The sequence below is a fragment of the Tupaia chinensis genome, unplaced genomic scaffold (genome assembly GCF_000334495.1).
Source record: "Tupaia chinensis unplaced genomic scaffold, TupChi_1.0 Scaffold145814_1, whole genome shotgun sequence".
Taxonomy (NCBI): domain Eukaryota; kingdom Metazoa; phylum Chordata; class Mammalia; order Scandentia; family Tupaiidae; genus Tupaia; species Tupaia belangeri.
Window position 1 is genome coordinate 276,510 of NW_006205672.1, and position 10,100 is coordinate 286,609.

The 10,100-nt window shown below is 42.1% G+C and overlaps 1 non-coding gene across 1 annotated transcript; it reads right to left on the reverse strand.

The window, feature by feature from the left end:
- Nucleotides 1-9,451: 9,451 nt before the first annotated feature.
- Nucleotides 9,452-9,555, reverse strand: LOC114006146 (U6 spliceosomal RNA). The gene has a single exon (XR_003547909.1). It is a non-coding gene; the product is annotated as a U6 spliceosomal RNA (small nuclear RNA).
- Between the last annotated feature and the right edge of the window lie 545 nt (nt 9,556-10,100).

The window sequence follows — 10,100 nt, forward strand, 5'->3', positions numbered from 1 at the left end:
ACAAAATGTGATTTCCCATCCAGAATATACTGCATAGTGACTTAATCATTCATATTATAAAAAATTTTCCATTTCTAGTTCCTAGAATTTTTTTACCCCTCTTTCTGACCCTCTGTCCTTTCCCACCCTCTTCTCACACTATCTCTGGTGTCTACAATTGTCTTCCATTCCTTTCCCACCCACATTGTATTAATCACACAATTTCTTACATAATCTAACTACTTTCAATGGTGAATTTACTCGTTACTATTAAAACAGATTTATCTTAAATCAAAGAAATGCCAAGGAGCTTTGCTTAAAGCCAGGAAATAGGTTAGGATTCTGTTCAAATGGTAGGTGCATGAACCTATCAGTCTCATGTACTTTTTATCTTCTGTTCTGGTTCAGTTTTCCTGATTAAATTCTGGGATATAATATTCAACTCCAGACTTGTCCCTACAATTAAGTTGGTCACTTTCTTAGTTTTTGAACTCTTATTTCCATGTGTCTGTATTTAATTTTCCTGATAGAGAACACCCTTGAGCATTTTAAAACCTTTTTTATTTATCTTTTCCATGAGAGAGGCAGAGAGACAGACTCCTCCAATAGGGTCCTGCCATTCACTCTCAGTCTGAGCTCAGACCACTGGCGCCGTCAGGATGCTGTTTCTCTGTCTCTGTCTCTCCGTCTCTCTTGCTCATGGAAAAAATAAGTAAACTTTTTTTGGGAGGAGGGTTTTTTGCTATAGGGCACATGCACTTGCCGGAAAGACAGAGAGAGACAGAAAGACAGAAAGCAAGAAATCACCCCCCCCAGGGGGAATGGTCACACCACAATCCCTTCTTCTCCATTCCTCTCTCGGGTTCTTGGGCACGCACTCACACGCACCCTGTGTGAGTTTAAGCCACCGGGTTCAGGACTCGAATCATGGTCGACGACATGGGAGTCCAGTGACATAGATATTAAGCCATCTGCTGGTCCCATAAGTAAGCTTTTTAAAATTTTTAAATAATTCATAGCTTTTGTATATTTTTTTAAAATTTAAAGACTTGTTTATTTAATTTTATTTTATTTGAGAGATTTTTGCTATGGAGTGTGCGCACTCACCAGAGAAATAGAGAGAGACAGAAAGTGAGAAATCATTCCCCAGTGGGGATGGCCATGCCACAATCCCTTCTCCTCCACTCTCCTCTGAGGATTTTGGGCATGTGTACACACGTGCCCGGCATGAGCTGTAAGTCAGTGGGCCCTGGACTCAAACTGCAGTCGGTCATGTGGGAGTTCAGTGCCTCAACCACTATGCCAACTGCTGGCCCCTTTATTATTATTTTTAATTTGACCAGAGAGAGACAGCAAAAGAGAGAGGGAAAGTGAGAAAGCAAGCTGCCAGGTTCAGGACTCCAACTGTGGTTGGCTAAGTGAGAGTCCAGTGCCCTAACCACCACGCCCACTGCCAGTCCTGCTTTTACATATTTTAAAGTACTCACTTACCTCTAATAAGCAGGTATATTATCTTAATAATGTCATCTTAATGTCATTTATTTTAAGTTTTAAGTGCAGTGGCCAGTAAGTGGCATGATTAAGGCACTGAACTCTCACATGGCCAACCACAGTTCGAGTCATGGACCTGGTGGCTTGAAAATCACACCAGGCACATGTGCATGCCCAAAATCCCAAGAGGAGAATGGAGGAGAAGAGATTGCAGCATGGCCATCCCCCCTGGGTGGTTGGTGATTGCTCACTTTCCTTTTCACTATCTCTCTCTAGCAAGTACACACACCCTATGGCAAAATCTTTAAAAAAGAAGAAGAGGAAAGGAAAAAGAAAGCAAGTTTTAAGTGCATGTGGTAATAATCCAAGAAAGAGCTGTTAAGGTTTGGAATGGTGTACTGGCACAGGAATGTAAGAAAGTATCTCCCAGAAAAGATGGTCACGCCACAGTCTCTTCTCCTCAATTGTCCTCTCAGGATTTGGGGCATGTATACACATGCATCTGGTGTGTTCTTCAAGCTGCTGGGTCTGGGACTCAAACCACACAGTCTGCCAAGTGGGATCCAGCTACTTGACCTCCACACCACCAGCAGGCTCAGGTTGAGTATTCTTATTATCCTCATATTATAGATGAAGAAACTGAGCTGGAGAGAAGCTAAATCATTTGTCTATTCACATAACTTTTTAAGTGGTAGACCTGTGATTCATACCCAGACTCCAAAGTCTATGCCTTCAGTACATAACGATTGAAAAGACAGGGAAGAAGACAGAAAATCAGATTTGAGAATCTAATTGTCATTCTCCACCACAGAAACCAATGGTCTCTGCCCTAGAGGCAATAGCATCATCATTTAAAAGCTCAGACTCGGGAACCAGACTTTTCTGGGTTTCAATTCTGACTTTGATACTTATAGGGCATGTAACTTGAGCAAGTTACTCAGGCTTTCTGCCTCATTTGCTCTGTAGAACCTACCTCATAGGGTTGCTCTAGGATTAAGTTATTATACCTGTAGCACTTAGAACAATGCTTGGCATGTATTTGGCACATAAATATTGGCTATGGTTTTAGTCCTGCAACTCTAAGTTAAGGAAGTCGAAATAACAAAGACAGAATTCCGGGAGACAGGTTACATGCCAGGTGGGATTTCAAAGCCTCAGAATTCACGCTCCAACCAGCAGGTACCTTCTTATCCCTAAGCTACATGAAGCAATGCTTTGTTGAAGGGGCCAGGGCTTTGGCTTCAGAAAGACTTGAGTTCCAATTCTTGCTTCATCACCTACTTTGTGCCTTGGGCAAGTTGCATGACCTCCTGGAGCCTGTTTTCTCATTTGCAAAGCGTACACAATAGCACCACTTGGCAGGGTTGTTGGGAGGAGGAAAGAGGATAATTACATAGGATATGCCTGTTGCTGTATCTCAGTCACACAGAGGCAGAAGCAAGGTTGTTTATTCTAGCAAAACCTTGCTCAGAAAGAAAAGTCAGACCTTTGGTACTGAGTTGGTCAAACATTAATAAAGGACAGCCTCTTTTGCTGGGTCTCTACCAAATGGCACTGTGTGTTTGTTCCAGTAAAAGCTCTTTGCATTCTGGCTTCTCAAGTCATAAAATAAGGACCCAACCAAATTTCTCACATTTTCAGGGTACTTCCTATAGGGACCTTAAGCTTTTAAAATACTGCAGGTAAGTGAGCATTACAGTTGGGGCTCACAGCAAGCACTGACCTTGAGGTCAGAACATGGTTCTCCTGTGTGATTTTGGGCAAGTTTCTAACTTTTCTGGACATCTGTTACATCACTTACAAATTGGAAGAAACAGTATCACCCCTCTTAGACAGTTTTCTTTTCTTTGTTTTGGTTTGTTCGGTTGGTTGGTTTTGCTATAGCATGTGCACTGCCAGAGAAACAGACAGGAAGAGAGAGAGAAAGAGAGAAAATTGCCCCCCAAGATGATAGCCACACCACAGTCCCTTCTTCTCCATTCTCTTCTCAGGATTTTGGGCACACACACACACACACACCTGTTTTGTTTTGTTTTGTTTTGTTTAAATTATTTTATTTAGCTTTTTAACATTTAATTTTATTTGTTTATTTTAATTTGACCAGAGAAGGACAGAGAGAGAAAAAGAGAAAGTGAGAAAGCAAGCCGCCAGGTCCAGGATTTGAACCATGATTGGACATATGGGAGTCCAGCACCCTTAACCACCACGCTATATCTCCTGGCCCACGCCTGGTGTGTTTTTCAAGTAGCTGAGTCCAGGCCCCGAACCATGCAGTTGGCCACATGGAATCTAGCTGCCTAAACCAGCATCCCACTGGCTGGCCCTCTCAGAAAATTTTGTAAGGATTAAATGACACAGTATATAATCTATATTCACTTTTCCTCCTTTTCTCCTACTGAGTGATCAAGATATCTGTCTTAGTCTGCTATTGTGTTCTAACAAAAATGCATGACACTGAGTGACCTATAAAGAAATAAATGGTTCATTTGACTCATGATTCTGATGGCTGAAAAGTACAAAGGCATGGAACTGGCATCAGGCTGGCTTATATTACAACATGGTTGGCATAAACAGAAAGGATGGCAGCAATGTGCAGAGAGAGAAAGAAAGGAAGAAAAATTTTAAAATAAAGAAAAAAAGAGACCAGCAGATGGTGTAATGATTACGTCACTGGACTCCCACGCAGTCAACCGCGGTTCAAGTCCCAGACCCAGTTACTTACACTCACGCTGGGCGTGTGTACAACCCAAGATCCCGAGAGGAGAATGGAGAAGGGATTGCACTGTGGCCATCCCCCCTGGAGTGGTGATTTTTCTCTTTCTGTCTCTCTAGTAAGCACACGCAACCTATAGTAAAAATCTCTCTTAAAAAAAAGAAAGAGAGGGAACCAGCAATTAGCGTAATGGCTATGTCGCTGGACTCCCACATAGTCGACTGCGGTTCGAGTCCCGGACCTGGTGGCTTAAAACTCACGCCGGGCACGTGTGCATGCTTGCCCAAGATCCTGAGAGGAGAATGGAGGAGAAGGGATTGCGGCGTGACCATCACCCCTGGGGGGTGATTTCTCGCTTTCTGTCTCTATGTCTCTGTCTGGTGAGCGCACACACCCTATAGCGAAAACCTCTCCCCCCCAAAAAAAGAAAGAGAGAGAGAAAGGGCAACCATCTTCCACATAAAACAACCTGCTCTCATGCGAAATAAGCCCTCACAGTGCTAGAACTCACTGAGTTTCTTAAGACATCACTAATCATTTGGGAGAGTGATGCCTCTATGACCCAGCATCCCTGCCTAGTAGGCTTCAGCACTAAAAGGTCTCGCCCTCAACTAGGACAGAAAGCATCCAGGCAACTCCACCTCTGACTGTGTTGGCCCTGTGGGTACAGCTCCATGGCTGTGAAGCCCTTCCACACATACACACACACCCTCCCCATTTACCCGAATGAAATGATCAACCCAATTAAAAGATGGGAAAATGAGCTGAATAAACAATTCTCTAAGGAAGACATATGAACCGCCAAAAAACATATGAAAAAATGCTCAACATCCCTCATCGTAAGGGAGATGCAGATCAAAACCACAAGGAGATATCACCTAACCTCAGTCAGAATGGCAAAGATTAAAAAAAAAGAGAGAGAGAAGTGCTGGAGGGGATTTGGTGAAAGGGAAACAATCCTACATTGTTGGTGGGAATGTAAATTGGTCCAGCCACTGTGGAAAACAATGTGGAGGTTCCTCAAAGATTTTCAAATATAACTACCATTTGATCCAGCAATTCCACTCGTGTGTATTTATCCAAAGGACAGGAGAATGCTCAGTCAGAAAAGCGCGTGCACAACTATATTTATTGCGGCATTATTCACGATTGCTAAGACATGGAACCAAGCCAAATGTCCACAAACAGATGAATGGGTTGAAAAGCTGTGGCACATATGCTCCATGGAATACTACTCAGCCATAAAAAAACAAGGCCCTGAAATTTGATAGAAAGTGGGGAAATATGGAAGATTTGTTGCTGAGTAAAGTAAGTCAGGTTATGAAAGAGAGGTATTGTATGTCTCCACTTAACATACACCAACTGTCCACACTCTATGGTAGAGACTGAAAGTCTGGAGGACATAAAAGCATCAAAAATTGTTATGGACACTAAAGACAAAGGGGAAGGAGTGTGTGGGAGGGGAAGAGCATAGGAAAGGAAATTAGGGGAAAAAATAAGAGAGGTAAGACATTTGTGGGACACAGATATGGTTTATTATCTGTTGATAAGGATGTGTATAGTATTCTCAACTGGGCTGGACTGAGGTGTACATCATGCTGGCTAAAGTCTCTATAATCTCAATGATGTACAGCGACTGAATGTATGAATAATAATAAAGAGAAAAAAAAAAGGTTTCACCACTTCCCAGTGCCATTACACTGGGGAACAAATTTCAAAGTGTGAAACTTCAATGGACAAACTATCTTCTAAACCATAGAAACATCCTTCTCCTCTGAGGTTAATACTGCCTCCTGCGTTTTGGCTCTTGAAGGAAACCAGAATATGTCCCTCCAAAATATATCTTTCTAGGGGCCAGCAGATGGCATAGCAATTACATCGCTGGACTCCCACATGGCCAACTGAGGTTTGAGTCCCAGATCGGTGGCTTGAAACTCATGCTGGGCACATTGTGCATGCATGCCCAAGATCCTGGGAGGAGAATGGAGAAGAAGTGATTGCAGCATGGCCACCTCCGAGGCGATTTCTCACTTTCCCTGTCATTGTCTCTGTCTCTGTCTCTCTCTCTCTCTCGTCTCACAGTTAAGTGCACATGCCATAAGACAAAAACCTCTACCAAAAAAAAAAGAAGAATAAATATATAAATATACATATATGTATGTCTTTCTGACACAAACATGTTTGAGCTAAAGACAATTAAGTGACAAGAGAGCTCTCTGTCTCCCTCTGTTTAACTAAAGCAGACCAGAGATTTACAAAAACAAAAGATCTTTCCATCCTTTCTCCCTTTCCCACCTGAAGAGAGGATACAAATTCTCCTTTACTGTAGATGAGTTTATCAGCTCAGAGAGAGAGTCAGAGGAACATGGGACAGACTTCACTCGGTTAGCATCTCCCCATGAATTTACTTACCCTCCCATGTTTTCCTGCTTCTGGAAGCCTAGAACTGCTTCCCCTTGTCCTGTAACTTCTCTAAAATGTACTGTTATTTGTTGGATATACTGTGTAAGCTAGACTCCTAAGCCACTCCCTGAGTGACTTTTCTCTGAAGTGTTTCTCCTATGCTGCACACCCCACACATGAATAAACTTCTTGTTCTTCTCGTTTTCATTTGTCATTGGTTGCAGGAGTCTCTCTCAACTATGACTTCATGAGGGTTGAGATAGAATTAATATTTTTCTCACCTTCACTCATCTCCTCCCTTTCTTCTCAGAGATTTGACTCCAGCAGGCATCTACTCTCTTCTGTGAGGGACCTTTTCCTTTCTCTGTCCCATTTCTTCATTTCTTCCTATTCCATTTATTTGGAATCACCTTCCAAATAAACTACTTCTACCCAACCCCTTGTCTCAGTGTCTGCTTTAAAGGTAAGACAGTCACCTACACATGGTTCACGAGCCCCTTTGTCACCAGCTCCATGCTGAGAAAATGCATTTTCCTACCTGCACTCTATTTTCAAGGTCTGTAGAACTTTCTTCAGCTCCTGTCATGCTCTCCCTCCTCAAGGCCTGGCACACACTATCCTCCTCCTAGAATGCAATCTCCTCGTCTTGATATGATTCACTCCTACTCAATCTTGATATATCTGTTTAAATGTGACTTCCTCCAGGAATTCCCAAGTTTAGGTTTTGTTTTCCTTCTATCTGCTCTCAAGGCATCTCATCCTTCCCAAACGAAGCACTTAAACAATTTTGAAAAGATTTTCTTAACTCTCTGCCTCCATAAGTTTCAGGAGGACAGAAACCATCTCTTTCTTGTTCACTATTACAGCAGAACAATCTAGCACAGTCCCAGGCATGAAGTAAAACTTTATGAATAGGCCCAGAAAAAAAAAATTTGTGAAGATTAGAGACCTTGAACACTGCTCAAAACAAGTTATGGAATAACTTAGCCAAACTGGAAGGATGTAGTTCAGAGAGGAGCATGAGGTGCTATGGCTCAACTCCTTACAGGTTCCATCCTGAGTCACTCTGTGGAACACAAACCTTCAACTCAAGAAATCCTAAAGGTAGCTTTCGATAAAAATGATAGGAACTACCTAGGTCTATAGATGGTATCACTACCAAAACAACTCATAATTCATAAGCTGACTTAAAATTAGCCTTAATAATTTAATGACAAATCCTCGAAGTCTAATGATAAATTTCTATAATTTGGCAACAGAACAGACAGCCCATATCAGACATTAACTGATGAGCCAAACAGCCCAATAAAGTCCAATCTGGTCTTCCTGCTCTCCTTTAAGAGGTGAATCAGGGACTTCCAGTCAGCAAGTGGCGTGGGAGGGAGTTCAGAGAGGGGACAAGGAAATGCGAAGGAACTCACATCTGATACCCAAACACCTGAAGTACACAAAACCCTTCCATTTACACTCCTCTGCTTAATACAGGTGCTGTGTCCTCCTCAGCCCCCAGGATATAGGGTGAGGGCTTGGTAATACAGTTCCTGGTTGGGCATCTATTTCCCAACCACGGTTCTAACCCATGGAAGGGAGTGCCTGTCTTTGGTGGGCAGCTAGCTGCCTCTGCCACCCTGACACCATGAATAAATTCCTCAGCACGGCATTAAAGGCCCACCATGCTCTGGCTTCACTCTCCCCTTCTCCCTCATCTCTAGCCATTCTACAGTCCAACTCCTATTCTACAGTCCAACTACCTGCAGTTCTCTAAAATAGAGGTCCCCAGCCCTGGGCCACTGACTGGTACCAGTCCATGGCCTGTTAGGAACCAGGCCACACAGCAGGGGTTGAGCATCAGCAAGCCAGCGAAGCTTCTTCTGTATTCGCAGCTATTCCCCGTCACTCCCATTACCACCTGAGCTCTGCCTCCTGTCACGTCAGCACATGGCAGTAGATTCTCATAGGAGCCCCCAGATGAGACCGGCTAGCTCAGGGCTCCCACTGATTCTGCATTATGGTGAGTTGAACAATTATGTCATTATATAGCACAGTGTAATAATACTAGAAATAAAGTACACAATAAATGTAATGTTCTTGAATCATCCTGAAACCATGGCCTTCCCTTGTCTTCCATGAAACTGGTCCTTGTTGCCAAAAAAGGCTGGGGACTGCTGCTCCAAATCATCAAACTACTTCCTGTCTGTCCACATGCCATGCCTAGAAACACCTACACTATCCTTCAAGACGCAGGTCAAGTCTCTTCTGTGAAGACTTCTTTGAACCCACCCCTCCTCCAACCATAGTTAACTATTTCTCCTTGGAGACACCATTTTCTTTGAACAAATAGTCGTCATCACGTTTGTCACTCAACACTACAATTACTTGCTTGTACATCAGTCTTACCTATCATGCTGTGAAGCCCTGAGTACAAGGAACCAAGTCCTTCATTGCTGTGTGTTCAGAGCCTGCCAAAATGCCCAAGACGTACCTGAAGCTCAACGAACATGTGATAATGAGTTATGTGCATATACTTGTGAAGAAATCACAAGTGAATGCAGAGTGGTGACATTCTTTGGTTGCTTATGAAAGATAATATTTCCAAGTCAAAAAAATATGCCTGTGGGGCTTCTAATTTCAATGCAGCTTGTGACTAGAAAATTCATGAATAACTTCATTCTAATTTCAGGTTCAGCTGTAAAGTAAAAAGAATATTTTCTCATTTCCAAAATTGTATGTATTCATAAGTTTAAACCAAGCATGCATCACACAGATGGAACACCAAGCAACAGCAAGTTCCTGTCCAGTGAGAAATCAACAATAGAGAATTTTTTTAAAGAATTATTTTATTTACTGTTATTTATTATTATTATTTTAAATATGAAATGCTTCACAAATTTACATGTCATCCTTGCACAGGGGCCATGCTAATCTCTGTATCATTCCAATTTTAGTATATGTGCTGCTGAAGTGAGCACTATTATTATTATTATTAAATAAGAGAGACAGAGAGAGAAAGAGGGAAATGAGAAAGCAGGCCACCAGGTCTAGGATTTGAACCATTGGCCATGTGGGAGTCTAGCACCTTAATCATCACACCACCTGCTGGTCCAACAACAGAGAATTTATCCCCAATTTAAACAACTTTTCTATGATGAAAATGAATTCAAATTTTGTTTAATTTTTAAAATCTTTTTAAAATCTATGCACAGTTTTTTGAATAAGTATTTAATTCGACTTATTACTATGATTTTTTAAATTTGCTACAGGACATGTGCACTCACCAGAGAGAGACAGAGAGAGAAGAGAGAGAAGAAAAGTGAGAAAGCAAGATGCCAGGCCTGGAACTCGAACCACAGTTGACCATGTGGGAGTCCAGTGCCCTAATCACCATGCCACCTGTTGGCCTCTAAACTCATTGCTTTAATAAGAACCAGATAAAGTAGGTAAGTTGGGTTTTTGGTTTTTTTGTTTTTTGGTTTTTTGTTTTGTTTGGTTTTTGGGTTTTTTTGAGAGGTTTTTG